We start from the raw sequence: 14087 nt of genomic DNA on the forward strand, positions 1-14087 counted from the left end.
GCCCCTAAATACCTGTTGCATCAATCTGTCACCAGGTCAAGGACTTTCACCTTTGGAATCTCTTCCCTTCATTAAGGGCTGATCTCCTGATGAAATGGGAGGGGAGGCTGGGATCTGTCTCCCCCCGCCACCTAGAGGTGAGCGCTCAGCCCTGTCCTGCCCCATGTGGCTTTATTGATGAGCGTGTCTGGGTAAAGGGGTGACTTCTTGGGAAATAAGGAGCATCCTCAAACTGGAACAAGACGGGTAAGTTTTCCTGGGGGATGGGGATTATAGACCGAAAAATGGAAGCAGAAATTATTCAGAGCTCGAATCCCTAAGTTATTTTTTTTTCTTTTCTGGTTGTCAGAACTGGGGTTTTATCAAATTGGAAATTGCATTAACAATCAAACAAATCAGATGGGGAGACGTTTCGAGGCTGAGGTGGGAGGTATTTGGTTTTGCTCCAATCACTATGGACCACGATGCCATCGTGTTCACCCTGGGGGGAGGGGCGCGAGGCAGAGGAGCGCAGGCGGCTGCCTCTTTCCTCGCTGCCCGAGGTCTCTCCTCACACTCCAACAGTTGGGTCTTGCTTTGAAGCCTGAGTTCCCTTGCTCCTAGCTTTCAACCCACCATTTTCAAAGTCATTTCTCCCACCGCTACTGCTCGAGTCCTAGCCCTGCTCCAGTTCTTCAGCGGCCAAAGCCACTGCAGTCTCTCTCCTCCACCTGAGTGCTTCATCTCTTGCTCCCCCAAATCACCTGTCACTGTCTCTAGCTGCCAATCACTGTGACCCATGGTCTCCACTTCCGCCTGAGTTCTACCTCTGCCGTTGCTTTAATTCTCAACCACTACCGTCCAAGTCCTTCCCACCACCCCTGTCCAGGTCTGTGCTGACTGCTCCGTGAGGACACTTGCACTCTGCTGCTTGAGTTCTCCAATCGCTCCAGCCCACGGTCGGTCTCAGTGCTCTGCCTGATATCTCTTCTCCCCGTTCCCACCCGCCAGTGTACCCTGCCCCCGCTGCTGGACCGTCCAATCTATCCTTTCGACTCACGCCCTCACCCCCGCAGGGGCTGTCACTACTGCTGCTGCAGAAGCTAGGCTTGTCATCCTTTCCTCAGACTCAGATGTTCCATGCTCGGAAGAGCCAGGCGAGGAGGGGGTGGGCAGGAGAAGGGCTGCCCCGGGGGTGCACACGCGTACCTGGGGGCGGCAGTGCCCAAGCCTGCCCTCAGGAGAATCTCCCACCAGTCAGCTGCTTGGGTCTCCACTGCCGAGGGCAGGGGGCTCCGGCCTCACGTGGGTTCTGGTTTGTTGAGGTCAGCTCAACCTCCTGGGAGCAGCTGGACCATCTCTGCATCTTCGAGGATGACGGAGTGTGGAGTGGGGCGTGGCCCTCAGAGTTTTCCGACCAGAGCTGCAGTTTCCAACCCTCCTCGCTCTCCACTTCTCTAAGTAGGTCCCAGGTACAAGGCAACTGAGGCATTCGGTGCTGGGGTGTGGTCAGGCCCTGACTGAGGCAGGCGTGGGCAGCTCCTCTGCGCACCAGGTGGGCACTGGAGCTGCGATGTGGCAGAGCAGGTGCGGCACGGTGTGGCCCCATCATGTGCACCCTGGTGCCTGCCACATACGACTTCTGCACCCTGGATGCCTCCCTAGCACGGCTGCCGGGTGCAGGGCTGTTTGGCCACAAGCCTAGGAGGAGATCCAGGAAGGGCTCACGCTGCTGAATCACCACCAAGTGCAGTGCCAGGTCCCCCTCCTCCGTGATGGAGCCGAAGACGAGGGGCACCCATGACAGCCCCCAGCTGCCCAGTGCCAGTTCTCCTGGGGGCACTGAGTCTGGACCCAGAGAGTCCAGGCCGCTGTCACACCATTCATCCACACCCTTAGCTTTCCCCAGGCATGCTACCTGCCTTGGCCCCGCTGTAAGTCTTCTTTTGGACTGGTGGTCTCACTGAGGAGGGTGCCTAGGGAAGTGGGGAGGACCAGTGTCTCAGTTTCCTAAGGCTGCCATAACAAACTGCCACAAACTGGGTGGCCTGAAACAACAGAAAGTTATTCTCTTACAGTTCTGGAGGCCTGCTATGGACTGAATTGTGTGTCCCTCCCGCAAATTCATATGTCGAAGCCCTAACCCCCAATGTGATGATATTTGAAGACGGGGCTTTGGGGAGTTCAGGTTTAGATGAGGTCATGAAAATGGGGCCCTCATAATGGGATTAGTGCCCTTTTAAGGAGAGACACCAGAGCGCTTGCTGTCTGTCATTCTCTCTGCCATGTGAGGCCACAGTGAAAAGGAAGCAGTTGGCAAGCCAGGAGGAAGACCCTCACCAGAACCCAACCATGCCGGCACCCTGAGTTCAGACTTCCAATCTCCAGAACCGTGATAAAATTAATTTCTGTTGTTTAAGCCACCCAGTCTGTTGTGCCTTGTTATGACAGCGGGGCTGACTAAGACAAGGCCAGAAGTCCAAAATCAAGGTGTTGACAGGCTGGTTCCCTCTGGAGGCTCTGAGGGGGAATGGCCTCCACGCCTCACTCCTAGCTTGTAGTGGCTGCCACAACCTGTGTCGTTCCTCGGCTTGTGGCAGCATAACTACAATCTCTGTGTCTGTCTTCAATAACCTTCCCCTCTGCCTGTGTTGCCTCCTTTTATGTCTCATAAAAACACCTGTCACTGGATTTAGGGTGGGCCTAAAAGATGATCTGATCACAAGATCCTCAACTCGGTTACATCTACAAAGACCCTATTTCTAAAGAATGTCACATTCACAGGTAGCAGAGGTTAGGACCTTTTGGGACCCCTGTTCAACCCACTACAAGCACTAACCAAGAAGCCATGTGGGAGAGAGTAGCCATGAGCAAACGAGAGATCCTTCCAAGAAGCCCCAGAGGGAGCCAGGAGTGGAGAGAGCATGCTGAGCTCAGCTCCTGCAATCTCTCAAACCAGACTCAGAATATCACCCCTGCACCCTCAGCCCACCACCCCTCCCCGACCCCAAACTGGAGAGAATTAAAAAGCAGCTGAGGGCTTCCCTGGTGGCGCAGTGGTTGAGAGTCCACCTGCCGATGCAGGGGACACGGGTTCGCGCCCCAGTCTGGGAAGATCCCACATGCCGCGGAGCGGCTGGGCCTGTGAGCCATGGCCGTTGAGCCTGCGCGTCCGGAGCCTGTGCTCCGCAACGGGAGAGGCCACAACAGTGAGAGGCCCGCGTACCGCAAAAAAAAAAAAAAAAAAAAAAAAGCAGTTGAGCCAACTCATGGCTTCTTCCTCCCTCTGTGGCCGGAGGATATCCCAAGTGGTCATCTCAAATGCCCAGGGAGAGAGCTGAGCCTGTAACCTCCAGCCTCTCTCCACCCCCAAAGTGTCAAGCTGCCAGCACCTGGAGGAGCTTTATAAACACACAGGAAGCACTGGGAAGAGGCCCTGCCAGAGGCCAGAGCCCTCAATCAGGTCAGTGCCACCTACGGGGCCAGGAGCGCCAGGACTCCTCTGGCCAGGGCAGGCCTGGTGGCAGAGCCGCCTTCTGACGGCCTTTGGCAGCTCAGTCAGCAAGAGGCACAAGACCTGGTGCAGGGCAGGGAGGCCCGTTGGTGAAAGGAGGGAGGCTGCAGGCTTCAATGATAATCCTTTCTGTGGGCATGAAGCTTTACAGCCCACAAAACACTCTCACTTCTTCTATCCACTCAGTCCTCACCGTACCCTGTGGGTAGAGGTTGCTGTTATCATTGTTCGCATTGGACACGTGAGAAAACTGAGGCTCAGAGAGGAGAGTGTCAGAAGGGTCTCAGCAAATAAAAAGCTGCTGAGCTGCTGCACAGCAATGGAAACCATCAACAAAATGAAAAGGCCGCCTACTGAATTGGAGAAAACATGTGCAAATCGTGTGTCTGAAAAGGGGGTAATATCCCCAAAATATAAAGAGCTCATATAACTCAATAGCAAAAAACAATCTGATTTTAAAATGGGCAGAGGACCTGAATAGAAATTATTCCAAAGAAGACACACTGATGGTCAACAGGAAAAGATGCTCAATCACTAATCATCAGGGAAATGTGAATCAAAACCACAATGAGGCATCACCTCACACCTGTCAGAATGGCTATCGTCAAAAAGACAAGAAATAACAAGTATTAGAGAGAATGTGGAGAAAAGGGCACCCTCCTACACTGTTGGTGGGAATGTAAATTGGTGCAGCCACTATGAAGAACAGTATTTTAAAAACTAAAAATAGAGTTGCCATATGATCAAGCAATGCCACTCTTGGGCATATATCCATAAAAAACTATAATTCAAAAAGATACATGTACCCCAATGTTCACTGCAGCACTATTTACAATAGCCAAAACATGGAAGCAACCTGTGTCCATCGACAGATGAATGGATAAAGAAGATATGGTATATATATAATAGAATATTACTCAGCCATAAAAAAGAATGAAATATTGCCATTTGCAGCAATCTGGATGGACCTAGAGATTATCATACTGAGAGAAGTAAGCCAGACAGAGAAAGACAAATATCATGTAATATCACTTCTATGTGGAAGCTAAAAAATGATACAAATGAATTTATTTACAAAACAGAAACAGACTCACAGGCATAGAAAACAAACTTATGGTTACCAAAGGGGAAAGGGGAGGGAGAGGGATAAATTGAGAGTATGGGATTAACAGATACAAACTACTATACTAAACTACTATATATAAAATAGATAAATAAAATAAACAGTAAAAAGATTTACTGTATAGCACAGGGAACTATATTCAGTATCTTGTAGTAACCTATAATGGAAAAGAATCTAAAATATATATATATATTTATATATATATATACACACACACACACACACATATATATATAACTGAATCACTTTGCCGTACACCTGAAACTAACACCATATTGTACATCAACTATACTTCAATTAAAGAAAAAAAGAGAAGAAATAACAAGTGCTAGAGAGAATGAGGAAAAAAGGGGCCCCTCATGCACTGCTGGTGGGAATGTAAATTGACACAGTCACTATGGAAAACAGTATGGGGGATCCTCAAAAAATTAAAAATAGGACTAACCTATGATCCAGCAGTTCCACTTTTGGAATTTATGCAAATAAATAAAAAACACTAACTCAAAAAGATATATGCACCCCAACATTCACTGCAGCATTATTTACAATAGCCAAGATATGGAAACAACCTACATATCCATCAATGGTTGAATGAATAAAGAAAATATCACACAGGGGCTTCCCTGGTGGCACAGTGGTTGAGAATCTGCCTGCTAATGCAGGGGACACGGGTTCGTGCCCTGATCTGGGAGGATCCCACATACCACGGAGCAACTAGGCCCGTGAGCCACAACTACTGAGCCTGCGTGTCTGGAGCCTGTGCTCCGCAACAAGAGAGGCCGCAATAGTGAGAGGCCCGTGCACCGCGATGAAGAGTGGCCCCCGCTTGGCACAACTAGAGAAAGCCCTCGCACAGAAATGAAGACCCAACACAGCAAAAATAAATTAATTAATTAATAAACTCCTACCCCCAACATCTTTAAAAAAAAAAAGAAAAGAAAATATCACACACACAGAAGAATATTATTCAGCCATAAAAAGGAATGAAATCTTGCCATTTGAGATAACATGGATGGCCCTTGAGGGCATTCTGCTAAGTGAAATCAGTCAGACAGAGAAAGACAAATATTGAATGATTTCATTTATATATGGAATCTTAAAAATAATAATAATAATTTATAATAAAAACCCAAAACCAAGCTCATAGATTCAGAGAACAGATTGGTGGTTGCCAGAGATGAGGACTGGAGGGGAGGGGGACAAAATGGGTGAAGGGAGACAACACGTACAAACTTCCAGCTATAAAATAAATAAGTCAGGGATGCAATGTACAGCATGGTGACTATACTTAATAATACTATACTGCATTTTTTTTTTTTTTTTTTTTTTCAGTACGCGGGCCTCTCACTGTTGCGGCCTCTCCCGTTGCGGAGCACAGGCTCCGGACGCACGGGCTCAGCGGCCATGGCTCACGGGCCCAGCTGCTCTGCAGCAGGCGGGACCCTCCCGGACCGGGGCACGAACCCGGGCAGACTCTCAACCACTGCGCCACCAGGGAAGCTGATATTCTAACGCCCAATATGGTGGTATTAGGGAGTCAGGCCTTTGGGAGGTACTTAGTCATGAGGGCGGAGCTCCCATGAACGAGATTAAGAGGCCCTTGCTCAAGACGCAGCCTACTGGCCCTTTCCACCAGGTGAGGACACAGCAATAAGTCTGTAGTCAGCAACTCTAAAAAGGATCCTCACCAGAACCCAACCATGCTGGCACCCTGATCTGGGACTTCCAGCCTCCAGAACTGTGAGAAATAAATTTCTGTTGTTCACCCAGTCTATGGTATTCTGTTATAGCAGCCCAAACAGACTAAGACTACTATCTTTGTCAATTTTCTGTAAATCTAAAATTATTCCCCTATAAATATTTTATTAAAAAGCAGAGCTGGGAAGGGAAGGGAGTAAAAAGGAAAAGCCAGAAATGGTACTTGACTTCTTTCAACTCAAGTTCAGGATCCTTTCCACATTCTTCTGCAGTTGCTATTGACAAGGATGTGAAGAAATTGAAACCCTTGTGCATTCTATTGAGAATGTAAAATGGTGCAGCCACTACAGTAAACAGTTTGGTGGTCCCCCAAAAAGCAAATCAGAATTACCATATGATCCAGCAATTTTACTTGACGGTATAAACCCAAAGGAATTTAAAGCAGGAACTCGAACAGATACTTGTACACCAATGTTCAAAGCAGTGTTATCCACGATGGTCAAAAGGTGGAAACAAGCCAAGTGTCCATCAGTGGATGAATGGATAAACAAAATGTGATGCACATATGCAATGGAATAGTATTCAGCCTTAAAAAGGTATGAAATTCTGACACATGCTACAACAGAGATAAACCTTGAAAACATTATGCTAAGTGAAATAAGCCAGATACAAAAGGACAAATATTATATAATGGCACTTAAATGAGATACCTAGAGTAGTCAAATTCATAGAGACAGAAAGTAGAATATGGTTACCAGGGGCTGGGGGAGGGGCAAGTTATTGCTTAATGGGGTACAGAATTTCAGTTTGGGATGATGAAAATGTTCTGGAAATAGAGAGTGGTGATGGTTGGACAACCTTGTGAACATACTTATGCTGCTGAATTGTATACTAAAAGATGCTTAAAATGATTAATTTTATGCTATGTGTATTTTACCACAATAAAAAGTATTGTTTTTTAAAATCACAAACTGGACCTTCCTCCCCACAGATACACCAGAAATACATCTACGCGTGGAACAACTCCTACAAAGCACCTACTGAACGCTGGCAGAAGACCTCAGACCTCCCAAAAGGCAAGAAACCCCCCACGTACCTGGTTAGGGCAAAAGAAAAAAATAAACAGAGACAAAAGGATAGGGACGGGTCCTGCACCAGCGGGAGGGAGCTGTGAAGGAGGAAAAGTGTCCACACACTAGGAAGCCCCTTCGCGGGCGGAGACTGCGGGTGGCGGAGGGGGGGAGCTTCGGCACCGCGGAGGAGAGCACAGCAACAGGAGTGCGGAGGGCAAAGCGGAGAGATTCCAGCGCAGAGGATCGGGGCCGACCGGCACTCACCAGCCGAGAGGCTTGTCTGCTCACCCGCCGGGGCGGGCGGGGCTGGGAGCTGAGGCTTGGCTTCGGTTGGAACCGGGAGAGGACTGAGGTTGGCGGCGTGAACACAGCCTGCAGGGCGTTAGTGCACCGCGGCTAGCCGGGAGGGAGTCCGGGGAAAAGTCTGGACCTGCCGAAGAGGCAAGAGACTTTTTCTTCCCTCTTTGTTTCCTGGTGCGCGAGGAGAGGGGATTAAGAACGCTGCTTAAGGGAGCTCCAGAGACGGGCGCGAGCCGCGGCTAAAAGTGCGGACCCCAGAGACAGACATGAGACGCTAAGGCCGCTGCTGCCGCCACCAAGAAGGCTGTGTGCGAACACAGGTCACTGTCCACACCCCCCTTCCGGGGAGCCTGTGCAGCCCACCACTGCCAGGGTCAGGCTAGCAACGTCATGCCGGCCTCTGCCGCCGCAGGCCCGCCCCGCACTCCGTGACCCTCCCTACCCCCGGCCTGAGTGAGCCAGGGCCTCCAAATCAGCGGCTCCTTTAACCCCGTCCTGTCTGAGCAAAGAACAGACGCCCTCCGGCGACCTACACGCACAGGCGGGGCCAAATCCAAAGCTGAGCCCCTGGGAGCTGTGAGAACAAAGAAGACAAAGGGAAATCTCTCCCAGCAGCCTCAGAAGCAGCGGATTAAAGCTCCACAATCAACTTGATGTACCCTGCATCTGTGGAATACATGAATAGACAAAGAATCATCCCAAATTAAGGAGCGGTGTGGATGAAAGGCTCTTGGTGCTGCAGTCAGGAGTTAGTGCTGTGCCTCTGAGGTGGGAGAGCCAACTTCAGGACACTGGTCCACAAGAGGCCTCCCAGCTGCACATAATATCAAACGGCGAAAATCTCCCAGAGATCTCCATCTCAACGCCAGCACCCAGCTTCACTCAACAACCAGCAAGCTACAGTGCTGGACATCCTATGCCAAACAACTAGCAAGACAGGAACACAACCCCACCCATTAGCAGAGAGGCTGCCCAAAATCATAATAAGTCCACAGACACCCCAAAACACACCACCAGACATGGACCTGCCCACCAGAAAGACAAGATCCAGCCTCATCCACCAGAACACAGGCACTAGTACCCTCCACCAGGAAGCCTACACAACCCACTGAACCAACCTTAGCCACTGGGGACAGACACAAAAAACAACAGGAACTACGAACCTTCAGCCTGCAAAAAGGAGACCCCAAACACAGTAAGATAAGCAAAATGAAAAGACAGAAAAACACACAGCAGATGAAGGAGCAAGATAAAAACCCACCAGACCTAACAAATGAAGAGGAAATAGGCAGTCTACCTGAAAAAGAATTCAGAATAATGATAGTAAAGATGATCCAAAATGTTGGAAATAGAATAGACAAAATACAAGAAACATTTAACAAGGACCTAGAAGAACTAAAGATGAAACAAACAATGACGAACAACACAATAAATGAAATGAAAAATACTCTAGATGGGATCAATAGCAGAATAACTGAGGCAGAAGAACGGATAAGTGACCAGGAAGATAAAATAGTGGAAATAACTACTGCAGAGCACAATAAAGAAAAAAGAATGAAAAGAACTGAGGACAGTCTCAGAGACCTCTGGGACAACATTAAACGCACCAACATTCGAATTATAGGGGTTCCAGAAGAAGAAGAGAAAAAGAAAGGGACTGAGAAAATATTTGAAGAGATTATAGTTGAAAACTTCCCTAATATGGGAAAGGAAATAGTTAATCAAGTCCAGGAAGCACAGAGAGTCCCATACAGGATAAATCCAAGGAGAAATACGCCAAGACACGTATTAATCAAACTGTCAAAAATTAAATACAAAGAAAACATATTAAAAGCAGCAAGCGAAAAACAACAAATAACACACAAGGGAATCCCCATAAGGTTAACAGCTAATCTTTCAGCAGAAACTCTGCAAGCCAGAAGGGAGTGGCAGGACATATTGAAAGTGTTGAAGGAGAAAAACCTGCAACCAAGATTACTCTACCCAGCAAGGATCTCATTCAGATTCGATGGAGAAATTAAAACCTTTACAGACAAGCAAAAGCTGAGAGAGTTCAGCACCACCAAACCAGCTCTGCAACAACTGCTAAAGGAACTTCTCTAGGCAAGAAACACAAAAGGAAAAGACCTACAATAACGAACCCAAAACAATTAAAATGGGAATGGGAACACACATATCAATAATTACCTTAAATGTAAATGGACTAAATGCTCCCACCAAAAGACACAGATTGGCTGAATGGATACAAAAACAAGAAACATATATTTGCTGTCTACAAGAGACCCACTTCAGACCTAGAGACACATACAGACTGAAAGTAAGGGGATGGAAAAAGGTATTTCATGCAAATGGAAACCAAAAGAAACCTGGAGTAGCAATTCTCATATCAGACAAAATAGACTTTAAAATAAAGACTATTAGAAGAGACAAAGAAGGACTCTACATAATGATCAAGGGACTGATCCAAGAAGAAGATATAACAATTGTAAATATTTATGCACCCAACATAGGAGCACCTCAATACATAAGGCAAATACGAACAGCCATAAAAGGGGAAATCGACAGTAACACATTCATAATAGGGGACTTTAACACCCCACTTTCACCAATGGACAGATCATCCAAAATGAAAATAAATAAGGAAACACAAGCTTTAAATGATACATTAAACAAGATGGACTTAATTGATATTTATAGGACATTCCATCCAAAAACAACAGAATACACATTTTTCTCAAGTGCTCATGGAACATTCTCCAGGATAGATCATATCTTGGGTCACAAATCAAGCCTTTGTAAATTTAAGAAAATTGAAATTGTATCAAGTATCTTTTCCGACCACAATGCTATGAGACTAGATATCAATTACAGGAAAAGATCTGTAAAAAATACAAACACATGGAGGCTAAACAATACACTACTTAATAACGAAGTGATCACTGAAGAAATCAAAGAGGAAATCAAAAAATACCTAGAAACAAATGACAATGGAGACACGATGACTCAAAATCTATGGGATGCAGCAAAAGCAGTTCTAAGAGGGAAGTTTATAGCAATACAATCCTACCTTAAGAAACAGGAAACATCTCGAATAAACAACCTAAACTTGCACCTAAACTAATTAGAGAAAGAAGAACAAAAAAAACCCCTAAGTTAGCAGAAGGAAAGAAATCATAAAAATCAGATCAGAAATAAATGAAAAAGAAATGAAGGAAACGATAGCAAAGATCAATAAAGCTAAAAGCTGGTTCTTTGAAAGGATAAACAAAATTGATAAACCATTAGCCAGACTCATCAAGAAAAAAAGGGAGAAGACTCAAATCAATAGAATTAGAAATGAAAAAGGAGAAGTAACAACTGACACTACAGAAATACAAAAGATCATGAGAGATTACTACAAGCAACTCTATGCCAATAAAATGGACAACCTGGAAGAAATGGACAAATTCTTAGAAAGGCACAACCTTCCAAGACTGAATCAGGAAAAAATAGAAAATATGAACAGACCAATCACAAGCACTGAAATTGAAACTATGATTAAAAATCTTCCAACAAGCAAAAGCCCAGGACCAGATGGCTTCACAGGCAAATTCTATCAAACATTTAGAGAAGAGCTAACACCTATCCTTCTCAAACTCTTCCAAAATATAGCAGAGGGAGGAACACTCCCCAACTCATTCTACGAGGCCACCATCACCCTGATACCAAAACCAGACAAGGATGTCACAAAGAAAGAAAACTACAGGCCAATATCTCTGATGAACATAGATGCAAAAATCCTCAACAAAATACTAGCAAACAGAATCCAACAGCACATTAAAAGGATCATACACCATGATCAAGTGGGGTTTATTCCAGGAATGCAAGGATTCTTCAATATACACAAATCAATCAACGTGATACACCATATTAACAAATAGAAGGAGAAAACCATATGATCATCTCAATAGATGCAGAGAAAGCTTTTGACAAAATTCAACACCCATTTCTGATAAAAACCCTGCAGAAAGTAGGCATAGAGGGAACTTTCCTCAACATAAGAAAGGCCATATATGACAAACCCACAGCCAACATCGTCCTCAATGGTGAAAAACTGAAAGCATTTCCACTAAGATCAGGAACAAGACAAGGTTGCCCACTCTCACCACTCTTATTCAACATAGTTTTGGAAGTTTTAGCCACAGCAATCAGAGAAGGAAAGGAAATAAAAGGAATCCAAATCGGAAAAGAAGAAGTAAAGCTGTCACTCTTTGCAGATGACATGATACTATACATAGAGAATCCTAAAGACGCTACCAGAAACCTACTAGAGCTAATCAATGAATTTGGTAAAGTAGCAGGATACAAAATTAATGCACAGAAATCTCTGGCATTCCTATACACTAAGGATGAAAAATCTGAAAGTGAAATCAAGAAAACACTCCCATTTACCATTGCAACAAAAAGAATAAAATAGGAATAAACCTACCTAAGGAGACAAAAGACCTGTATGCAGAAAATTATAAGACACTGATGAAAGAAATTAAAGATGACAAATAGATGGAGAGATATACCATGTTCTTGGATTGGAAGAATCAACATTGTGAAAATGACTATACTACCCAAAGCAATCTACAGATTCAATGCAATCCCTATCAAACTACCAATGGCATTTTTCACAGAACTAGAACAAAAAATTGCACAATTTGTATGGAAACACAAAAGACCCCGAATAGCCAAAGCAATCTTCAGAATGAAAAACGGAGCTGGAGGAATCAGGCTTCCTGACTTCAGACTATACTACAAAGCTACAGTGATCAAGACAGTATGGTACTGGCACAAAAACAGAAAGATAGATCAATGGAACAGGATAGAAAGCCCAGAGATAAACCCACGCACATATGGTCACCTTACCTTTGATAAAGGAGGCAGGAATGTACAGTGGAGAAAGGACAGCCTCTTCAATAAGTGGTGCTGGGAAAACTGGACAGGTACATGTAAAAGTATGAGATTAGATCACTCCCTAACACCATACACAAAAATAAGCTCAAAATGGATTAAAGACCTAAATGTAAGGCCAGAAACTATCAAACTCTTAGAGGAAAACATAAGCAGGACACTCTATGACATAAATCACAGCAAGGTCCTTTTTGACCCACCTCCTAGAGAAATGGAAATAAAAACGAAAGTAAACAAATGGGACCTAATGAAACTTAAAAGCTTTTGCGCAGCAAAGGAAACCATAAACAAGACCAAAAGACAACCCTCAGAATGGGAGAAAATATTTGCAAATGAAGCAACTGACAAAGGATTAATCTCCAAAATTTATAAGCAGCTCATGCAGCTTAATAACAAAAAAACAAACAACCCAATCCAAAAATGGGCAGAAGACCTAAATAGACATTTCTCCAAAGAAGATATACAGAATGCCAACAAACACATGAAAGAATACTCAACATCACTAATCATTAGAGAAATGCAAATCAAAACTACAATGAGATATCGTCTCACACCAGTCAGAATGGCCATCATCAAAAAATCTAGAAACAATAAATGCTGGAGAGGGTGTGGAGAAAAGGGAACCCTCTTGCACTGTTGGTGGGAATGTAAATTGATACAGCCTCTGTGGAGAACAATATGGAGGTTCCTTAAAAAACTACAAATAGAACTACCATATGACCCAGCAATCCCACTGCTGGGCATATACCCTGAGAAAACCATAATTCAAAAAGAGTCATGTACCAAAATGTTCATTGCAGCTCTATTTACAATAGCCAGGAGATGGAAACAACCTAAGTGTCCATCATTGGATGAATGGATAAAGAAGATGTGGCACATATATACAATGGAACATTACTCAGCCATAAAAAGAAACGAAACTGAGCTATTTGTAATGAGGTGGATAGACCTAGAGTCTGTCATACAGAGTGAAGTAAGTCAGAAAGAGAGAGACAAATACCGTATGCTAACACATATATATGGAATTTAAGAAAAAAAAAATGTCATGAAAAACCTAGGGGTGAAACAGGAATAAAGACACAGACTTACTAGAGAATGGACTTGAGGCTATGGGGAGGGGGAAGGGTAAACGATGACAAAGCGAGAGAGAGGCATGGACATATATACACTACCAAACGTAAGGTTGATAGGTAGCGGGAAGCAGCCACATAGCACAGGGAGATCAGCTCGGTGCTTTGTGACCGCCTGGAGGGGTGGGATAGGGAGGGTGGGAGGGAGGGAGACGCAAGCGGGAAGAGATATGGGAACATATGTATATGTATAACTGATTCATTTTGTTGTGAAGCTGAAACTAACACACCATTGTAAAGCAATTATACTCCAATAAAGATGTTAAAATGAAAAAAAAAAATCACAAACTGCTCCTTTCTAATCCTTGAAAATAGTCCCTTGAGTGAGGGTT

General features: G+C 44.8%; 1 pseudogene; it reads right to left on the reverse strand.

Moving 5' to 3' along the window:
- Positions 1 to 1091: 1091 nt before the first annotated feature.
- LOC111172989 (NF-kappa-B inhibitor beta pseudogene) lies at positions 1092 to 3718 on the reverse strand (annotated as a pseudogene).
- Positions 3719 to 14087: the final 10369 nt, after the last annotated feature.

The sequence above is a fragment of the Delphinapterus leucas genome, chromosome 8 (genome assembly GCF_059928025.1).
Source record: "Delphinapterus leucas isolate spDelLeu-1000000601 "Yukka" chromosome 8, BTC_Dleu_Yukka2, whole genome shotgun sequence".
In the NCBI taxonomy this organism is placed as follows: Eukaryota; Metazoa; Chordata; class Mammalia; order Artiodactyla; family Monodontidae; genus Delphinapterus; species Delphinapterus leucas.